The sequence below is a fragment of the Lepisosteus platostomus genome, chromosome 22, assembly GCF_059453375.1.
Source record: "Lepisosteus platostomus isolate fLepPlt1 chromosome 22, fLepPlt1.hap1, whole genome shotgun sequence".
Lineage (NCBI taxonomy): Eukaryota > Metazoa > Chordata > Actinopteri > Semionotiformes > Lepisosteidae > Lepisosteus > Lepisosteus platostomus.
The window spans coordinates 116,790-138,155 of record NC_142632.1 but is presented as its reverse complement, the minus strand read 5'-3'; the positions used below and the strand labels follow the sequence as shown (position 1 = coordinate 138,155).

General features: G+C 48.2%; 7 non-coding genes across 7 annotated transcripts; 2 read left to right on the top strand and 5 right to left on the bottom strand.

The window, feature by feature from the left end:
- Window positions 1-4,707: 4,707 nt before the first annotated feature.
- LOC148642342 (U5 spliceosomal RNA) lies at window positions 4,708-4,821 on the top strand. Its single transcript, XR_015929324.1, has one exon. It is a non-coding gene; the product is annotated as a U5 spliceosomal RNA (small nuclear RNA).
- A 233-nt stretch (window positions 4,822-5,054) lies between these two features.
- LOC148642341 (U4 spliceosomal RNA) lies at window positions 5,055-5,188 on the top strand. The gene has a single exon (XR_015929503.1). It is a non-coding gene; the product is annotated as a U4 spliceosomal RNA (small nuclear RNA).
- A 757-nt stretch (window positions 5,189-5,945) lies between these two features.
- Window positions 5,946-6,062, bottom strand: LOC148642340 (U5 spliceosomal RNA). The gene has a single exon (XR_015929279.1). It is a non-coding gene; the product is annotated as a U5 spliceosomal RNA (small nuclear RNA).
- Window positions 6,063-6,453: 391 nt separating this feature from the next.
- LOC148642339 (U5 spliceosomal RNA) lies at window positions 6,454-6,570 on the bottom strand. Its single transcript, XR_015929261.1, has one exon. It is a non-coding gene; the product is annotated as a U5 spliceosomal RNA (small nuclear RNA).
- Window positions 6,571-13,329: 6,759 nt separating this feature from the next.
- Window positions 13,330-13,471, bottom strand: LOC148642338 (U4 spliceosomal RNA). Its single transcript, XR_015929507.1, has one exon. It is a non-coding gene; the product is annotated as a U4 spliceosomal RNA (small nuclear RNA).
- A 1,376-nt stretch (window positions 13,472-14,847) lies between these two features.
- Window positions 14,848-14,921, bottom strand: trnat-agu (transfer RNA threonine (anticodon AGU)). Its single transcript has one exon. It is a non-coding gene; the product is annotated as a tRNA-Thr (tRNA).
- A 1,563-nt stretch (window positions 14,922-16,484) lies between these two features.
- On the bottom strand, window positions 16,485-16,557 carry trnav-cac (transfer RNA valine (anticodon CAC)). The gene has a single exon. It is a non-coding gene; the product is annotated as a tRNA-Val (tRNA).
- Window positions 16,558-21,366: the final 4,809 nt, after the last annotated feature.

Here is a 21,366-nt window from a genome sequence, read left to right as displayed (position 1 = left end):
CAACTTTGTAACTACTGCACGCACAGGAAGCAGAATAAATTCCTCTTTTCCGGTTTTATTTATGCGAACCATAAATAAACCAAATAAACCAAGTTGCAAGAGGCCCGCACCCACAGCACAAATTGCGCAGCCTAGGCCACCTCCTCGCCCCGCACGCCACCGCCTCCTGCTGGGCCCACTCTTTCGCACACTCACACGCCACACTAACACTCAAAAGTGTGGGCAAAACGAGAAAACGAGCGCGCCGTTTCCTACACATCTGCAGTCGCCATTGCGCATTCGCAGCATGTCCCGGGATGCAATTCGGCCTCATTTGCATAACTCCAGACCGGCAGATCGCCACGCAAGCTCGCGACGTGCGCCTGCCACACACCGAACAAACCTTTTCAGCAATTTCCAAAAAACGGGCCTGCTCGCCTGCCCACAAGGCTCCGTCTCTTACCTGCTCTCCAGAGCCTGCTGCCTTCTGTGCTTTTCTCTCGGCACCGCTGCAGCGCACACAACTCCTGCAGCGGGAGGTGGGAGAAAGTTCCCGCGCTCCGCCGCAGGGAAGGCTCGCTCCGTGCGCACACGTCCTTTCGATGCCAGTCCAACAGTTGCTCTGCATTAGCTGCGTCGGGGCTCCGGCGTGTCGCACCTCACCTCACCTCACCTCACCTCACACTGCCCCCTCCTTGAATGTCTGGCGCTGGGCATGCCCCGCTCTCCTCCGCCTTATCTTATCGCGTGTGAGCACCGACAATGGCCACAATGCCGGGGAATGGCACCTGTAAATTAATTATCTTCTCTTGCAGCCTGAGATCATGTCCTTCTTTTGGCTCCCTCCAGTTCTGATAAAAAATCTCACTCTTAGATGTGTTAATTTTTGCGGAGGAAGCCAAAGAGAAACGATCACAGCACTGCAGAGCTCTGCTAATTGAGGCATTGTCAGAGAGGAGCAGGGTGACGTCATCCATGTATAGAGATGTCTTTACCTCTCCTCCCCCACTTCCAGGCACTGGTATCCCATTAATGGCCTGATCCTGGCGCAAGGCACAGGCTAAGGGCTCCATAGCCAAAACGCATAACAAGGGGGATAATGGGCAGCCCTGCCTCACCCCTGAACAGACTTCAAAGGGGCGTGATCTATTGCCATTAACCATGACTCTGCTGTTGCTACCTGTGTACAGCAGGTTAATCCACTTTCTCATGATGGGGCCAAACTTCATGTGCTCAAGTCCCGATGTTAAGTACTGCCGGTTTAGGCGGTCAAAGGCCTTTTCTAGGTCTACACCTAAAATGCAAAGAGGGAGGGAGCGATCCTCAGAGTACAGACAGACATCCCTCAACAAGGCCAGGTTGTCGCTCATCAGGCGTCCTGCTATCCCACAAGTCTGTTCTTTCCCTACCAGTGAGGCCACTACATTTTGTAGGTGCAGGAAAAGGGCTTTGGACAGGATCTTCGTGTCCAAGCCTAACAGGCTGAGGGTCTCCAGTTCTTTATGTCATTTTTTGCTCCTTTCTTAAACAAGAGAGAGATAGTGCCTTCCCTTAAGGAGTCAGGCAGCAATTCTGTCTTATAGCTTTCCTCGAATAGGAGCAGTAGCGGATCCTGAAGCAGATCCCAAAAGGTGCAATAAAATTCTTTAGGGAGCCCGTCAGCACCTGGAGTTTTCCCCTTCTGTAAGCTCTCCATCGCCTGTCTCAGCTCTTCTACTGTCAAATCCCTCTCAAGTACTTCCCTATCTTCTTCACTCAAAACGTTTTCTAGCTTTGAGGTAAAAAAATGAATTTCTTCATCCTTTAGCTCTGTAGAGCTGTACAGTCTTGAGTAGAAGGCCTCGGTGCAGGAGAGGATAGCACTCGGCTCTGTTCTCTCTCGTCCCTCCTCATCAACTACACTTTCCATGACAGACTTGGAGCCTACCACTTTCCTGAAAAAGAAGCGAGTACACTTCTCATTTTCTTCCAAGAACTGCACTCTGCCTCTTAACAGCACTCCTCGACTACTTTCTTCGGCTATGCTCCGGATGTCCTTTTTTAAAAGGGTGATATCCTCGAGCACATCGAAGCCACTGTGCAGCATCGTGTAGAGACGCTGCAGCTGCCTCTGTTTCCTGGCTAGCACTCCTCTCCGTCTGGCAGCAGCCTTCCTTCCCTCAGCCATGAAAAAGGCCTTTGTCCTCATCTTCACCTCCTCCCACCACTCTCCTACTGACCCGTACAGACACTGCAAGGACAGCCACTGTGATAGTTTCTCCTTGTAGCGGGATACTACCCCCTCGTTCTCTAGCAGCTTTGTGTTGAGTTTCCAGAGGCCTGGGCCAAAGACAGTCCCGCCCTGGAGTTCCACTCTACACCCTAAAGCCTGATGATCTGAGAAGAAGACAGGCTGAAGAGTGACCCCAACAACTTTCACTCTCTCTGAGACAAAGCAATAGTCAATTCTGGAGCTGCTATTCCTCCCTGACCATGTATATCCTGCTGTTGTGGGATATATACATCTATATGTGTCTGAGAGTTTAAAGTCTTGAACTAAGTTTTGCAGGGCCAGTGAGCTGGAATCCAATTTTATCGGAGAGCTAGACTGCCTGTCTGTGTGCTCTAAGATACAATTAAAATCCCCTCCCACTATCACGTCTGTGCTACTTAACAATAGGGGGGAGAGTGCCTTGAGTAGCTCCACCCTTCCTCCCACGTCAGTAGGACAATACACATTGATTAGCCGCAGGTTAACGGTCCCCCATTCCACATCCACACACAGCAACCTGCCATCTATGACCCTCTGAATACTTTTCAATTTGAAAGCCCATCCTTTGAAAAGAATGGCCACGCCAGAGGAGCTGTTGTTATTGTCCCCTGACCAAACAGAAGGCCCTTTATCCCACCTATCTTTAAAGCTTTTATACCTCTCTTGATAGGCTAAAGCACACTCCTGCAACATCAACACATCTCCCTCTCTCTGCTGGAGGTAATCAAAGACAGACTGGCATTTAACTCTGTCATTGATACCTCTGGTGTTAAGAGAAATTATGTTTAGAGCCATTTTACATAAGAAAGTGGAACCAGTCTTTACAAAACACATTTCTCTTCGGTCTCACCTGTTACCTTCTCTTTCTTTTTCTTCTTACCAATTTCCTGCCAGCCATCCTCTGAATGAGCCTTCATCAGGGTGGCAGCAGTAAAAGCGTTCACGGAGTCCATTTCAAGGAAGGGGGTAGAAAGAGGGGTGGAAGGGTTCCAGCTGTCCCCATCGCCATGCTCTCCTTCCTCCTCGCTCGGGGAGAAAACAGAGTCATTTTTCCTTTTCCTCAAGTCCAGCTCCTGGGAGCACTGAGGGGAAAGGGGTGCAGCCGATGCACCAGTCTCCTCTTCCCCCTCACCCACCAGCTGTTGCAGATCCTCCGTGACGGACTGGATGGAGGAGAGGAGGGCATCTGTAGCACTTGCAGAGTCTGAGAAAAGCAGCTCCGCTGAATCCTGGGTATCGTCGCTGGACCCGCTCCACCGGGGGGCCCCACACTGGCCCTCGTTCTGAGGAGCAGGAGTGGGGGAGGGGTCCTCGCTGTTCTCGGGGGTTTTCAAACCCTCGTGCTTGTCTGGTGCAGTCTGCGGTTGTGGGAGCGTAGTGGATTTCTCTTCCACCGGCCCCGGAGCCACAGCAGGACTGATCCTGGCTGGAGGCTGAGACTCTTTGTCCAACAAGGGTTCTTTGTTTGACTTGTTGTTTGCTTTGGCTTTTCGGGCCGGTTTGGCTGAAACAAGCACTGCCTCATCCTTTCTCATTTTGAGTTTATTGGCGTAGGCGTGAGGGCAGTTCTTAAAAACGTGTCCTTCCGAGCCACATAAATTGCACTTTGGCAGCATTGAACAGTCAGAGGCTAAATGTCCCTGTTTGCCACAGGTCTTGCAGCATTTCACAGTGCAGGACGATGCCAGGTGTCCCACAGCACCACAGCGCCGACACACCTTTGGTTGTCCCACATAAAAAACATAGCCATTGCAGGCGCCCAGCCGGATTGTAGAGGGCAGGTGCCTTAAGCCTCCATTTACATTGTCCGGTAGTAAGCGAACCTCGAATTTCCTTGCTCCTGTTTTTATACCGTCAACATCTCTAACCTCAGTTCCATGGTGGACGGTGCAGTACTGGTTAAGCCAGATGTGAATGTCCTCCGTCTTTGCCTGTTCCGAGAACATAACAACATGCACCGTTTTCCTCTCTCTCTGTGTCAGAGGCTGCAAGTTGATCTTCTCAAGTGCAGGAACTTTCCCTCTTTTTGCCTCAAAGACATCCACGCATTGTTCAAACGGAGGATAGGTAGCAAATACAACCTCAAATGCTTTCTGACCTGGGAGAGCGAAGATGAAATCCAAGTGCCGAGGTTCAAAGCCAAGTTCCTTCTGTAACACTTTTCTGCTGAACTGCATACGATCCATGAAGAGGTCATCCAAAAGCTCAAAATGTACAGCATTCTTGCGGGATCCAAAGGTTGCCATCTCAAACTGCAAAACAAACACTGCTTCCACAAAACAAGAAAACAATCCAACTACTCCAACTACAGGCTGATCAAGGTATCTCCCCTGCCAGGTAAGCCGAGAGCCGCAGGCGATGAGCCCGGAGCTGAACGGGCCCCACTGGCTCGTTTGTAAGGCCAGGTGCATTGCCAACCACGACCGGCAGGGCAGAGGCCTTGAAGGCAGCCTGGGCTCCTGCAGCTGTCCAGCCACGCACTCTGGTTTCTCTTCATCTCGTACAAATCTTTTGCCTTTTACTAAAGATTTCTATGGAGAGGAGCATGAATGAGTTCCATACAATTTTTGTGCTTTCCTGCCTTCGGGTGGGGCGCAGCTGGGCTGGTCAAAGAGAGAAAACAAAACCGCTCACAATCGCTCTTATTACGGCGACTGTGGCTGTCTGCTTTGCCAGTCCTCGGTCTCCGCCTGTCTGATTGGCGCTCTTTTCTTTGGGGGGCGGGAAGTGTCCGGCCGCAAATATGAAGCGTTACAGCAACGACATGCCATGAGACGATTGATAACGATTTCCATAGGATCCACGCGGTTGCCTGGCAACCGTCAGCTTTGCGCAGTGGCAGTATCGTAGCCTTTGAGGTTTAGCCGATGCGCGATTATTGCTACTTTTCCCAATACCCCGCTTCCGCCGGTTTGCAATACAATTAGCGAAAGCAATTCTTGACAGTCTCGTCAGAGACTGAGCAAGGTGTTTAAAGACAGATTTTGTCATGGTAACATCATGGTAGAAAGAAACAAGCTTGTTACGTCTCAACAGAAACACTCTTTAGCTCTTTCAGCGTTATGCAGAGAACAGCGTCTGTCGAGATCACTTTTGAGTCAGCGCGAAACGCTGTGTGCTGTCAGTTTGATTTCATATTGCTCGTAGCGGCGCCAGGCTTTTGTCTGTCAAACGTTAGGTTGCGCTTCTTCATGCTGCATCGTCGGCATGAGTGGAGCTTTTTAAACGTCTGTACTTACTGCGCCTCATAAGAAATCGTTTGTCCCCGTTCAAAACAGATTGTGCGATGTCCTGCAGCGTTCGCAAAGCAAACCTTTGACAGTTTGAAAGAGGAATTTATTCTGCTTCCTGTGGGTGCAGTAGTTACAAAGTTGAACGTCTTTACACGATCTGCCGCAGATCTTACAAACGAGCCAGTGGGGCCTGTTCAGCTCGGGGCTCATCGCCTGCGGCTCACGGCTTGCGAGCGTGCCCAATCCGTGCGATAACTCGGAAAACACCCGGCCACACTGTGCCGGAAACGACGCACTCTGGGAAGCCGCTATGCAAAGCGAGGTCCCAAGATCCCCTGCGGCCGGACACTTCCCGCCCCCCAAAGAAAAGAGCGCCAATCAGACGGCCGGAGACCGTGGACTCGCGGAGCAGACTGCCACAATCGCCATAACAAGACTGATTGCGGGCGTTTTTGTTTTCTCTCTTTGACCAGCCAGGTTGCGCCCCACCCGAAGGCAGGGAAGCACAAAAATTGCATGGAACGCATTCATGCTCCTCTCCACGGAAATCTTTAGTAAAAGGCGAAAGATTTGTACGAGATGAAGAGAAACCAGAGTGCGCGGCTGCACAGCTGCAGGAGCCCAGGCCGCCTTCAAAGCCTCTGCCCTGCCGGTCGTGGTTGGCAATACACCTGGCCTTACAAACGAGCCAGTGGGGCCCGTTCAGCTCCGGGCTCATCGCCTGCGGCTCACGGCTTGCGAGCGTGACCAATCCGTGCGATAACTCGGAAAACACCCGGCCACACTGTGCCGGAAACGACGCACTCTGGGAAGCCGCTATGCAAAGCGAGGTCCCAAGATCCCCTGCGGCCGGACACTTCCCAACCCCCAAAGAAAAGAGCGCCAATCAGACGGATGGAGACCGAGGACTCGCGGAGCAGACTGCCACAATCGCCATAACAAGACCGATTGCGGGCGTTTTTGTTTTCTCTCTTTGACCAGCCAGGCTGCGCCCCACCCGAAGGCAGGGAAGCACAAAAATTGCATGGAACTCATTCATGCTCCTCTCCACGGAAATCTTTAGTAAAAGGCAAAAGATTTGTACAAGATGAAGAGAAACCAGAGTGCGTGGTTGCACAGCTGCAGGAGCCCAGGCCGCCTTCAAAGCCTCTGCGCTGCCGGTCGTGGTTGGCAATGCACCTGGCCTTACAAACTAGCCAGTGGGGCCCGTTCAGCTCCGGGCTCATCGCCTGCGGCTCACGGCTTGCGAGCGTGACCAATCCGTGCGATAACTCGGAAAACACCCGGCCACACTGTGCCGGAAACGACGCACTCTGGGAAGCTGCTATGCAGGCAAGGTCCCAAGATCCCCTGCGGCCGGACACTTCCCGCCCCCCAAAGAAAAGAACGCCAATCAGACGGCCGGACCCAACAACCTTGGCGTTATTAGCACCACGCTCTAACCAACTGAGCTAACTGGCCTCGCAACAGTGCCCCTCTCAGTGCTGCAAAAAATCGAACTCAGGGAATTTCTTTTGTCCTCTTTTGAATAGAAAGCCGTGTAATTCAGTGTACGGGCTTTCTTGTGCACTTTCATGGTTCTTGTAACCAAAATCCTACACTGGCCTGAAATGCCCCCCATTTCACAGCATTTTTCAGCTGATTTAAAATGTACCTAAAGGAGAAGCATTTTTGAAGACCATCAATTACCAAGAGCTTTTGTCAAAGGTTTTGGTGGTCATTTTTAATGAACACAGAGCGCTGTGACCTCGGTTTTACATCTCATCCAAAAGACAGCGCCCTCTTACAACACAGCATCTCCGTCACTATACTGGGGCATTGGGACCCGCACAGACCTCAGGGTGAGCGCCCCCCCGCCGGCACCATTAACACCGCTTCCAGCTGGAAGCTTTGTTTTTCCCTGTAGCTCACCCTCATCCGGGTACTGACCTAGCTCACACCCGCTTAGCTTCAGTGGGTTTTCAGTTGCGAGTTGCAAAAGCCACTGCATTGGCTGGGAATCAAAACCAAGCCTCCCGCGTGGCAGGCGAGAATTCTAACACTGAACCACCAATGCTCAATGCCTGTACCTTCAAAAAAGACGGAGGACATTCACACCTGGCTTAACCAGTACTGCACCGTCCACCATGGAACTGAGGTTAGATATGTTGACGGTATAAAAGCAGGAGCAAGGAAATTCGAGGTTCGCTTGCTACCGGACAATATAAATGGAGGCTTAAGGCACCTGCCCTCTACAATCTGGCTGGGCGCCTGCAATGGCTATGTTTTTTATGTGGGACAACCAAAGGTGTGTTGGCGCTGTGGGACACCTGGCATCGCCCTGCACTGTGAAATGCTGCAAGACCTGTGGCAAACAGGGACATTTAGCCTCTGACTGTTCAATGCTGCCAAAGTGCAATTTACTTGGCTTGGAAGGACACGTTTTTATAAACTGCCCTCATGCCTACGCCAATAAACTCAAAATGAGAAAGGATGAGGCAGTGCTTGTTTCAGCCAAACCGGCCCGAAAAGCCAAAGCAAACAACAAGTCAAACAAAGAACCCTTGTTTGATAAAGTCTCAGCCTCCAGCCAGGATCTGCCCTGCTGTGGTTCCGGGGCCGGTGGAAGAGAAATCCACTACGCCCCCACAACAGACTGCACCAGACAAGCACGAGGGTTTGAAAACCCCCGAGAACAGCGAGGACCCCTCCCCCACTCCTGCTCCTCAGAACGAGGGCCAGTGTGGGGCCCCCCGGTGGAGCGGGTCCAGCGACGATACCCAGGATTCAGCGGAGCTGCTTTTCTCAGACTCTGCAAGTGCTACAGATGCCCTCCTCTCCTCCATCCAGTCCATCACAGAGGATCTGCAGCAAATGGTTGGTGAGGGGGAAGAGGAGACTGGTGCATCGGCTGCACCCCTTTCCCCTCAGTGCTCCCAGGAGCTGGACTTGAGGAAAAGGAAAAATGACTCTGTTTTCTCCCCGAGCGAGGAGGAAGGAGAGCATGGCGATGGGAACAGCTGGAACCCCTCCACCCCTCCCTCTACCCCCTTCCTTGAAATGGACTCCGTGAATGCTTTTACTGCTGCCACCCTGATGAAGGCTCATTCAGAGGATGGCTGGCAGGAAATTGGTAAGAAGAAAAAGAAAAAGAAGAAGGGACCAGGTGAGACAGAAGAGAAATGTGTTTTGTAAAGACTGGTTCCACTTTCTTATGTAATATGGCTCTAAACATAATATCTCTTAACACCAGAGGTATCAATGACAGAGTTAAATGCCAGTCTGTCTTTGATTACCTCCAGCAGAGAGAGGGAGATGTGTTGATGTTGCAGGAGTGTGCTTTAGCCTATCAAGAGAGGTATAAAAGCTTTGAAGATAGGTGGGATAAAGGGCTTTCTGTTTGGTCAGGGGACAATAACAACAGAGCCTCTGGCGTGGCCATTCTTTTCAAAGGATGGGCATTCAAATTGAAAAGTATTCAGAGGGTCATAGATGGCAGGTTGCTGTGTGTGGATGTGGAATGGGGGACCATTAACCTGCGGATATTCAATGTGTATTGCCCTACTGACGTGGGAGGAAGGGTGGAGCTACTCAAGGCACTCTCTCACCTATTGTTATGTAGCACAGACGTGATAGTGGGAGGGGATTTTAATTGTATCTTAGAGCACACAGACAGGCAGTCTAGCTCTCTGATAAAATTGGATTCCAGGTCACTGGCCCTGCAAAACTTAGTTCAAGACTTTAAACTCTCAGACACATATAGATGTATATATCCCACAACAGCAGGATATACATGGTCAGGGAGGAATAGCAGCTCCAGAATTGACTATTGCTTTGTCTCAGAGAGAGTGAAAGTTGTTGGGGTCACTCTTCAGCCTGTCTTCTTCTCAGATCATCAGGCTTTAGGTCGTAGAGTGGAACTCCAGGGCTTTGGCCCAGGCATCTGGAAACTCAACACAAAGCTGCTAGAGAACGAGGGGGTAGTCTCCCGCTACAAGGAGAAACTATCACAGTGGCTGTCCTTGCAGTGTCTGTACGGGTCAGTAGGAGAGTGGTGGGAGGAGGTGAAGATGAGGACAAAGGCCTTTTTCATGGCTGAGGGAAGGAAGGCTGCTGCCAGACGGAGAGGAGTGCTAGCCAGGAAACAGAGGCAGCTGCAGCGTCTCTACACGATGATGCACAGTGGCTTCGATGTGCTCGAGGATATCACCCTTTTAAAAAAGGACATCCGGAGCATAGCCGAAGAAAGTAGTCGAGTGCAGTTCTTGGAAGAAAATGAGAAGTGTTCTCGCCTCTTTTTCAGGAAAGTGGAAGGCTCCAAGTCTGTCATGGAAAGTGTAGTTGATGAGGAGGGACGAGAGAGAACAGAGCCGAGTGCAATCCTCTCCTGCACCGAGGCCTTCTACTCAAGAATGTACAGCTCTACAGAGGTAAAGGATGAAGAAATTCATTTTTTTACCTCAAAGCTAGAAAACGTTTTGAGTGAAGAAGATAAGGAAGTACTTGAGAGGGATTTGACAGTAGAAGAGCTGAGACAGGCTATGGAGAGCTTACAGAAGGGGAAAACTCCGGGTGCTGACGGGCTCCCTAAAGAATTTTATTGCACCTTTTGGGATCTGCTTCAGGATCCGCTGCTGCTCCTATTCGAGGAAAGCTATAAGACAGAATTGCTGCCTGACTCCTTAAGAGAAGGCACTATCTCTCTCTTGTTTAAGAAAGGAGCAAAGAATGACATAAAGAACTGGAGACCCCTCAGCCTGTTAGGCGTGGACACTAAGATCCTGTCCAAAGCCCTTTTCCTGCGCCTACAAAATGTAGTGGCCTCACTGGTAGGGAAAGAACAGACTTGTGGGATAGCAGGATGCCTGATGAGCGACAACCTGGCCTTGTTGAGGGATGTCTGTCTGTACTCAGAGGATCGCTCCCTCCCTCTGTGCATTTCAGGTGTAGACCTAGAAAAGGCCTTTGACCGCCTAAACCGGCAGTACTTAACTTCGGTACTTGAGCACATGAAGTTTGGCCCCATCATGAGAAAGTGGATTAACCTGCTGTACACAGGTAGCAACAGCAGAGTAATGGTTAATGGCAATAGATCACGCCCCTTTGAAGTCTGTTGTGAGGCAGGGCTGGCCATTATCCCCCTTGTTATTCGTTTTGGCTATGGAGCCCTTAGCCTGTGCCTTGCGCCAGGATCAGGCCATTAATGGGATACCAGTACCTGGAAGTGGGGGAGGAGAGGTAAAGACATCTCTATACATGGATGACGTCACCCTGCTCCTCTCTGACAATGCCTCAATTAGTAGAGCTCTGCAGTGCTGTGATCGGTTCTCTTTGGCTTCCTCTGCAAAAATTAACAAATCAAAGAGCGAGATTTTTTATCAGAACTGGAGGGAGCCAAAAGAAGGACATGATCTCAGGCTGCAAGAGAAGAGAATTAAGGTCCTGGGGGTGTATTTTGGAGAAGAGATGGGAACAGTAAATTGGCAGAACAAATTGCCAATCTTAAACAAAAAACTGATGCAATGGAAGAACCGAGACCTCACCATGACAGGGAAGGTGCTGGTCATCAAAGCCAAGCTCTTGCCTGTCTTGAATTTTCTGGCTTCTACCTTCCCAATCCCACACCGTGTTGCGGCGGTGCTGAGGAGATTGATGTTTCAATTTCTATGGGGTGTGAAGCAGGAAAGACTCAGAAGGGAAATAATGTACAGGCCGCTACCCTCAGGGGGGAAGTCTGTCCCAGATATTGCTACGAAGCTGCTGTGCATTTTCCTGGCCTCTGTGCTGAGAGGCTTTGCAACAGCACCTGCAGCGCGTACCTGGACTTATTTTTCCAGGCTCTGGGTAGGTAGGGAGGTGTTCAGAGTGTGGGGTGTCAGACCCAAGCTGGATGTCCCACTCTCTGACACATGCCCTGCAATTTATGGGACAGTTAAAAGTTTTCTAAGATCTCACACAATTGGCCATATTCCCCTCCGAGATGTCAGCGTCCAAAAACTGGAAGATTTCTTTGCACCCCAGAACAATAGGCAGACCCCTGTGGGCATTTTAACATCAGCCCAAACAAGGAAGGTGTGGAAACACACATCCTCTAAGTTTCTGTGCAACATTCACAGAGATTTAGCCTGGAGTGTCGTCCACCAGTGCTTACCGGTACGAACTTCCTTGTACCGTATGGTCCTCACACCCAGCCCTCGCTGCGTTAGGGTGGGCTGCAGCGAGGAGGAGACTGTGACCCATCTCCTGTGGTCCTGCTTTTTTGCTAAGGCCTTCTGGGCACAGTTTGAAGATTGGTTGCAGGCTCTCTCGCCCCAATTTACCCTGACCGCTGCTTTCGTCATATACGGCATCTCTCCTGTCAAACTTCCTCCTGACGTGTTTGACAGGATCTGGGCCGTGGTGAACAGTGGGAAAGACGCCCTGTGGAGAGTGAGGAACATGGGGCTGTTCAAAGGCATCAAGATCCCAGTCAAGGCTGCAGGTAGCCTGGCCCTGTTCATCACCCGAGAGAACTATTACCTCAGAGATCTGTGGAGAGAAGGGAGGGAGGAAGCAGAAAATCTGTGGGAAATAGAGGGCATAGGTCAATATCTCAAGAAACTGTGAAAAACACTATCATGTTTAAGTAAAGAATGTGATTTGCTTCAGAAAAAAGAAATTGTTGCTATGTAACTCGTACCGTGTCAAAATGTAATAAGATGTGATCATATATACTGTTTTAAGTATGTATATTAATGTAAAGCATTTGTGATGCCCTGTATTTTATTGTGAAAAGGAAATAAAAGTTCTTAAAAATCGAAATCGCTGGAGGAAACAGTCCATCTGGCCATGAAACTCATTTGAACGTCTAGCTACAGCAACTAACAATATCATGATTTATTCAGGATGTGTGGAATCAGCACGTCCCGGAGACAGCTTCCGAAATCGTGAGCATTCTCTGGTGGTGTCCTGCAGGGCACCTGTGGGTGTGCATTGGTGGTATAGTGTTGAGCATAGCTGCCTTCCAAGCAGTTGACCCGGGTTCGATTCCTGGCCAACGCAGTGGCAATTGGTTTCAAATGCTGTCATGAGCCTTGGATTATGACTAGCAAAGCGAAGCCTTTTGAAAGAGCTAAAGCACTGCAAAACGGAATTGAAGGAGAATCTTACAGGGGATTCTGAGCGGTGTCTGCATACACGCAGTCCGATACGGGTGCTGAAAGCTTGAGCTACTCTCAATGTCATGCTGCCTTTCCCCGGAGTAAATCTGTTACATTGAAGGAATGCTTCTCGCAGGTTCAAAAGGGACCCTTGTTAATTGGAGAAATCAATGATTTCTAATGAATTCTGTATGTGTTAAAAGACAGCTATACACAGAAAACATGCAGGACACTGCCCATGATGTTTCCCGAGCCGAAACACAGTGCGTTTTTCCAAGACATCTGACAAAGCTCGCCCACTGAAAACTGCAGCAGATCGTGTAAAGACCTTCAACTTTGTAACTACTGCACGCACAGGAAGCACAATAAATTCCTCTTTTCAAACTGTCAAAGGTTTGCTTTGCAAACGCTGCAGGACATCGCACAATCTCTTTTGAACGGGGACAAACGATTTCTTATGGGGCGCAGTAAGTACAGACGTTTAAAAAGCTCCACTCATGCCGACGATGCAGCATGAAGAAGCGCAACCTAACGTTTGACAGACAAAAGCCGGGCGCCGCTACGAGCAATATGAAATCAAACTGACAGCACACGGCGTTTCGCGCTGACTCAAAAGTGATCTCGACAGACGCTGTTCTCTGCATAACGCTGAAAGAGATAAAGAGCGTTTCTGTTGAGACGTAACAAGCTCGTTTCTTTCTACCATGATGTCACCATGACAAAATCTGTCTTTAAACACCTTGCTCAGTCTCTGACGAGACTGTCAAAAATTGCTTTCGCCGATTGTATTGCAAACCAGCGGAAGCGGGGTATTGGGAAAAGTTTTCAACTAGCAACAATCGTGCGTGCTAATTAGAACAACAGCAACGCTGAGCTCTCAGCACCGTACTGAGCCCAGGTGTTATTCTAAAGCTGTCAGGTGCAGTTCATTTATATGAAGGAAATCTCTTACTGGGTACGATTACAATGCAGTAAGTAGCACAGGCTACTTGGGGAATAGCCCGATGTGTTTTAAAACGACCCGAGCCAGGTAGGAGTCGAACCTACAATCTCCTAATCCGTAGTCAGATGCATTATGCATTGCGCCACTGTCCCTGGTGTGACACTACAGGACTGTAACCCAGTGATCTCAGCCCTGCAACTAGTAAAATATTACCCCCGGTCCATTCTTTTCCAAAAGTGAGAAACACCTGTTTTCTACATTTTGTCTGTTTTAAAACCATATCTCTTTAAACCAAACCAAGAGTTTGTCTTTTGCACTGATATTCTGATTCATTTCGATTTCAAAGAAAAAAAAGCATTACCTTCCAAAGCATCATAAAATTGTCCCTTCTTCCAGACTCTACTTCTCTCTTGTAGTAGTACAGTAGACCTTTCCAGGTGAGCAGATCACAGAGTCCGAAATGAGCTTCCTCCATCAAGCAAAGTACCTGAACATGACTCTGTCTTCATAAAAGCGCCCCTGTAATAAAGAAATTAAATCCGAAATCAAGAGGGCAGTTGCCTACTGAAGTTCAAGAAGTCATCAATTTTAACCTAGCAACACATTAAAGGCTGCATCTATACAAGTACGATTCTAGAAATGCTCACCAGATTACGTTTTAAGAAGGAACTGCGCCTCAGGTTCCGCCGAGATCTTAACTCGGATGGCAGGATTCAGAGTCCGGAGTGCGGACTGATGGCGCACGGAGGGTCCACATACTGTGGATCCCTCAGTGATCTTCCGCGTATTCAAACCGCCAGCATGTGACTCCCCTGTCCCCGTGACCTCATTGCTCTGCTCTCTCCTCTGTGCAGCCGAGCCCGACTCATGGTAAAGTGGAAAAAAATATGCCCTCAACGTGAGATTTACTCTGGACGAGGATAGATGTTACCTTTTTATCGTTGAATAGGATGTATGTGATGTGGCGACTAGGTTCAATTTTGTATCCTCTTTAAAAGATTAAGGACTGGGGTGAGCGTGATTTACCACCCTTTCAGCTAAGGACCCGACATGCGCACCGTTTAAGCTGCATAGACTCGGTCGATTAACTCTTCTCCATTAGCAGGGTTAAGGTTAAAGAAAAAAAACATTGCTGACTTCTTTTTTTTTTGCCAGCCGCTAGCGCTGATTAGCAAGGTTTGTATTTCATGTTTTGCAAGTTGCATCCATTTTAAGAAAAACAAGTCGCGTTAAAGACAGGAAATGAATACTTGCATTTAATTAAGTCTAGCCGTAGGCGGTTGTCCATAATGACCAGTACTGTTCGAGAAGACAGAACAAAGAAGGCACCGCTGGGATTCGGACCCAGGATCTCCTGTTTACTAGACAGGCGCTTTAACCAACTAAGCCACGGCGCCCCAGGAGTGTTGTCCTTTTGCAGCCACTTGGACACACCTTTAGAAAAACATTTTGTTAACAGGCATTCTGCCTCAGCCTAAACACCTATAGCTTGCAAAGTGCATGCTATTAGACAGGCACCTCTGCAAGACCTTAAGAGTCTCTTAAACTAGTGATAGTAAGTTGTTCCCAACGGGTGATGTTCGGCTTTCAAATCATCTCTCCGTGGAAGCGCCGAGATGCAGCTGTTTAAGGCTTAGAAGCAGCTGACTGTTTCACTACCTAGCTGATCACTGTCAGTCAGGGAGCTCAGAGGTGAAAAGCCTGTCTGAGAGACAATTCGCCGTCGATCAGTTCAATATGTTCCGTACCAGCTCGGCGCACCTGAGATCATCTTGGTAGCCGTGTAGCTCATATAGGTGAGAGCGTGTGTGTGTACCACCGTGATTGGATGCCGGCCCTTCTCAGGTCACAGTAAACCTTCTGCTCAAAAAAAGTGAGGTTTTATTTAATCTCTGACCAAGGGAAACGTTTCATTTTTTCAAAGAAATGTTTGTTAAAAAATAAAGTCATAGTTCAATGGGATTCAATCATAGACCGTGTGATATGGAAGTCAGGAACCTAACCCACAGCACCACCAGCACAGTCACGTGCTGAGTGCTGAAAAAGCACTACAGAAACATTATCGACAGACAATGTACAGCGTGTACTATTCTTGTGTTGCGGTACATGAATATAATTATATCGTTATTAATTTCTAATTTATAACTTTATTAACTTTATAAATTAACTTTATAAATTTATTAACGTTATTAATTAATTTCACGACGCACAGACAGGGCGCGGGGAGCCGCCGCCTGCAAACACAGCTCCAGGCAGGACTCCACTCCGCAGGAGCCGCAGAGCAGAGGAGATGGGGGCAGCTTAGCTCCTGTGCAGAGACCTGAGCTGCTGTTGCTGCAGACACTGTCTTTTCTGCACTCGGGGTAGGAGTGAATGTTGAGTTGCCCTTAGAAATGAAGCAGAGCACTTCAACGGCACGGGTGTGTGTGTGTGCGCCCTGGTGATTCTGGGAGACAGATTGAACCTGGGCTAAAAGAGAGGGGGCTTAACCCTCTTCCATTTGCTAGTTCAAAGTTGTACAACCCATTTGTATCTGCTAGGCGGCGCAGTCGTCGTGCACAAAGAACGCTTTGAAAAGCGTCAAAGGCAAGTCATTCCGAGTTGGTCGTTTGTGTTTTCCGTTCAGACGCGAAATGCTGAAATGATCTCTCGGCTCCTCGGTTGTCATTTCTGCTCCTTAAAGGAATCACAGCACCCGTCGGCTTCCAGCACGGTGGTTCGGGACACAATGCCGGGGGTCGGAGAGAGCGATGTCTTCCTCGTTAGTATAGGACCTGTCACCTGTCCCCACCTGTCACGCAGGAGACCGGGGTACATCAGGACGCGCATTGAAGTGAAAGCAGGATGCGCTGCGACATGCACTGTGCAGATCCCGCCACACTAAGGGGTGAGTGGGTCTGTTCGATCACAGCGCTAGGCGAATCCCCAATCCCCTTTTGTGCGTGGCGACAAAAGAAGTCTGTTTCCGCCCGGTTTCGAACCGGGGACCTTTCGCATGTGAGGCAAACGTGATAACCACTACACTACGGAAACGGTGGTAAGATATGCCCAGCGGCCCAGTGTTGAGCTTCGCCATTGCGATTCAGCTGCTTCCAGTGCCTTTATTGGAGTGCGCTGATGGACCGTGCTCTCTCTCCAGAGACCAGCACGCCTGTCATGGACGGAGCAGGAAAGGCGCTGCCACATTCTACAGCCCTCTCCACGCAATCGACGAAATCTGGCTACTGAAGTGGAGAAAATCGCCTCTCCAGAAAGTGCAAATATCATCTTGGAGAGTATAAATCCTATTGCCGAAGGTCAGCTCTGTCTACCAGAGTGACCCTCCCACCTCCTGCAGCGATGGTCAGCTCGTCTCACACGCGAGAAGTTTTGGCTGGAAACAAGCGCCCCCTCTTCTCGCACGTTTTGCACGTTCGAGAAGGATCTTCTTCACATTCGCCCATGCAGTTCCCAGTCTTGTGGACGAGGACAAAAAGAACACACAAGGGCTCATCCAGGAGTTGAACCCAGGACCTCCCGCACCCTAAGCGAGACTCATACCCCTAAACCAATGAGCCACGGCAGCACTTTCCATTTTATTCTGTCAGCGAGCTTGAGGACGGGGGAGAGGCGTCATTCGCTCGTCCAGTCAGACCTTCATCAATAAGTCAAGAAAGCTGCAATTACACGACTGCCTTGCAGACGAAGGGCAGTGAACTGCACCCGGTAAGAGGGGAACAAGCGGCACTAGGTGACACCGAGGCATAACCCCAGCGAGGGGGGTTAGCTTGCATGGTACAGCGCTCGCTTTGCATGCGAGAGATAACGGGATCATTTCCCACGTCCTCCAGGTGTGTGCTTAGAGCTTGATGTGCCGAAAGGTGTCCTTTAGCCTGTGGTCACGCCTTGCATGGAGAGCGTCATGCAGCTGTCAATCATTTTGCAGCCACGCCCCCTCTTCATCTTCTCTCTGCCTTAAGCGTCTCCGCCACTCTCTCTTGACATTTCATGTCAGCATGTCAGAAGTCCGAGTGACGTTTTTAATGGCTGAGTGAGGGCACGATGCTGAAGCAGAGAGGCCACTTCAGCCAGAGAGACTTGTGCTAGGTGAGATCTGAAAAACGGACTCGCAACAGAAACAGACCAAAAAAGTATCGGTGAGATCAAAAGGCAAATGCAACATCCAGCAGAGGGCGTCTAAAGATTAGGGAACGGGCGACTGAAATCCATATGAGGCAAACTTTCCAGCTGTGTACTGCAGCTGGCCTCGTTGGTGTAGTTGGTAGCGCGTCAGTCTCATTGTCTGAAGGTCCTGAGTTTGATCCTCACACGGGGCAGGGCTGCTTCCTCTCTTGCTCTTTTCAAACACTTGCGGCAACTGTTCGCTCATAACCACGTCTGGAATGCGTGACCTTTACACGGGGGAGAAGCAACGCCGCATCCCTTTTCTAAAGAACATTCACATTCAGAAATAAGTCAAGAAATTTGCCATTACTTTAGCTCGCGCTGCTGTCAGCCTGCCCATGTTGCCAAAGAAAGATTCACTCGGCGTCAACATGACAGAACAGCGATCACTTGAAAACACTGTTCCACACTCCGTAAGCAAGAACTTCAGTGTTTGCAGTCACCCGATATGCCGATAGTCAAAGGAGTACAAAACATGAAGCGTCAAAAGACAAGATGAGTTGATGGAAAGAGCCTTGAATTGATGAGCACAAAAGTTCAGCTCGTACAATAGGCAACGAAGGTCCCGGCGTCATCATCGCACTTGAAAGGACTGCCTTGCAGACTAAGGGCAGTGGGAGGTTGCTGTTTTCAGATGGAGGCATTGGGATGGTGGGCCGAGATCTATTCTTCTTAAGGAATTCTTCATCGTGAAAGATCGGTCCACAGGTCATCCAAAGAACTTACAAATTTTTTGGACTCAGGGAATCACGTGCTTCCGGAAGGGAGTGAAGTGCTCAAACACATGACATGCCCCCTTGATCTCACATGCACAATTCTGCTGCAACATGCACAGCTACCGTCCACACCAGGCAGTGGGGCTTCAGCAGAATTTGCTACGCCACCTGCAATAACATATCCAGCTGCACACATATACATGGCCCCTCTGTCCTTTTCAGGATCTCAAAAAAAAGCATAGCATGGTTTTCCTGCAACCTGATTGACCGCATCTCCCTCAGAATGTGCCCCGTTGCATTCATTGCTGAAGCAGGACGGAGGCTAACGGACATGCCAGAACAGTTAGGCTCAGCGATCTCTCCAAAATATTGTGGTTGTAGTGGAAGAAATATGGTTTAAATTGTACCTTGGTATTTCAAACTCTCTCTAGAATGTTATCCTTTTCTATTTTATTTTGACAGGAACTGGCTAATGACACTAGATGAAAAGAGAAGAAAGAAAACACAACGTTTCGGCCGTGGAGCCTTCTTCAGGTGTGAGGGCTCCACGGCTGAAATGTTGTGTTTTCTTTCTTCTCTTTTAAGCATGGAATAGACCTATTACTTGTTCCTTTGCAGCCTACGCATGCTGACACAGCTCCCCACCTGAACTGCTTATGATGCCTGGTAGTTTGTGGTACTTGGGTATTGTCTTATGTTTGCTCAAACTGCATATGTGTGATTGCATATTTTTGGGTATTTTCATATGTCAATATTTAATTCACTGACATTCCTGTATGCTTGGAAGAAAGGTAGATTGGATTTGGCACAGGACGCCTGCCCATATTTGTTGATCATTGTTGGGCTGGAAAAACAACGATAAAAAGTGTATGAAAAAAGCTCTCTCCAATATTTCCCTTCTCTTCGCCATGGTTACACTGCCTGTTCTTTCCGTCTTTTGTCCTTCTACAAAGATTCCAGGGCTCTTTTTCCACCATAATATCAGAAGCCAAAAAATAACCATCTAATGTGTAAACAGCATTTGTAATGTTGGTAGCTGGAAGAGGTTAAGTATGTTTGCAAGACCTAGTTGATTACACCAGACTTACTTTGTTGTTGTCAGTTTTTTTTTTCTCTTTTAAAGGCTGTAGGTGGGGTGTGATGGACTGTACCACTATCATAGAAGATTTTTTCAGGACACATCGCAGTTCCATAGTAGAATTTATCAATAGTAGAATTCCATAGGACATTATTTACCAACATATTACCCAGTGTGAGACTCTGCCAGTAAAGCTCAGAGCATTGAGTTCTCCACTGATAAAGATGGCTGTCTGAAGTCATGAAATCCACTGCTGGGATGCCTGAGAGACAGTAATTGAATCTTGGCTGGAATTAGGCTTTCTATTAGTGTTGATCTTTGGGAATTATGTGGTAAAAAGGGAAAACTCCTTTACTTTAGTCACTTTGAATGTTCAAATGTACAGAACCTGCAAAACTAAGCAATGAAAAAAATCCATCACCACTCTCATGATAGCATAACTCATAGTCTCTGCTGTTGTGTAACAATACACACTTTCAATTTTCTTATCGCCTGTCTCCAGAGAGAATCTTGTTAGTGCTGATGACCTTGAATTAGACCTTGTTGACTCTGTAAAACAATCTTCCTCTGCTTAGAATTTCACTCAGATTGATTATGTTCTCAGATTATTCCTGGCAGGACTGAGTTTCCAGGAAATGAAAAGTGAAAGAAAAAGTACAGAAGATCAGCCCTTGAATATACAACATTGTGCAGTGAGATTGTTAAATGTATTAGCTGCTATCCCGTGCTAGAGCCTGTCGTGGTAAGCAGTGGATGACAGGATCTAGCATAGATACTAATGAAACACTGTTAATGAAAGATAAAACACTTGAGTCTTATTTTAGTTTTCCATTTCCCTTTCATTTGTGATGTACTGTACAACAGGCCACAGAACATGCACAAAAACAGATATGCACACATTCACACCAGGCAATGACAGTCTGCCCAGTCAGAATCTGAGCTGAGGTATCAGAATTCTGAATTCCCTGAATTCTGTCATGGATCATCCACAATAAGGGCAATGTTTGAACACGAGGATCCCCAGGAGAGAGCCTAGTAACACAAATCTTGGAGCAAAAGCAGATGATTAACTTCATAGTTTGTGTGGTTGAGCCAAAGTTGAGCATGAGGATATGTGAGTCACCATTCTTAGAAATGGATCCAACTTCAGACAGGCGTCAAAAGTAAGAGTATACAGTGCTGGGGCAATGACACTTCAATGATCAGAAGGATAACAAGAGTTTTAATGCATTGAAATTGATTTTCTGGTGATGCACACTGTCATGGAACTATTAATTTTTTAAGGATCACTTACTGACGTCAGACAGCTGCCAATTCTCCAGACTGGAAGGATGAACAGTTTATCCCCCTAGGTACCATATTTCCATATTTCGAAGCATTGGAATAATACATGTCATACAGCAACATAAAAACAGGAAGACAAGTATCACAGCCCCTATAATCGGTGTTAGTAACTTAAAAGAAAAACATTCCCCCTGGCCCAAACAGTGATTCTAACCAGGAGAGAAAAGCCAGTGTATCTTTTATGCCTCTCTCTTTATTCACCTTGTCTTTTAGTTCTTTCAAATGCTGAATAGCGAGCGTAATATTTCCGTAATCATCGTCATTAGCTGGAATATATGTACAACAGGAGTCTCCTACTAAAGCATAGACTCCTCCAGATGCTGCATTTTGAAGGTCCAGCACGAACCTGTTCTGAAGTACCATTAATCTAACTCCCCTTAATTCTTGTTTGATAGCGTCTAAGCCTTCTAACGTGATATTAATAAAAGAGTACATTTCATAAAAAGTCGCATGGGTGAGGCTGTAGAATGAGGCATTAAAGCACATATATAACAAGATGCATTAAATTTCTTTAACTTTACAGCATGATTTATAAATTTA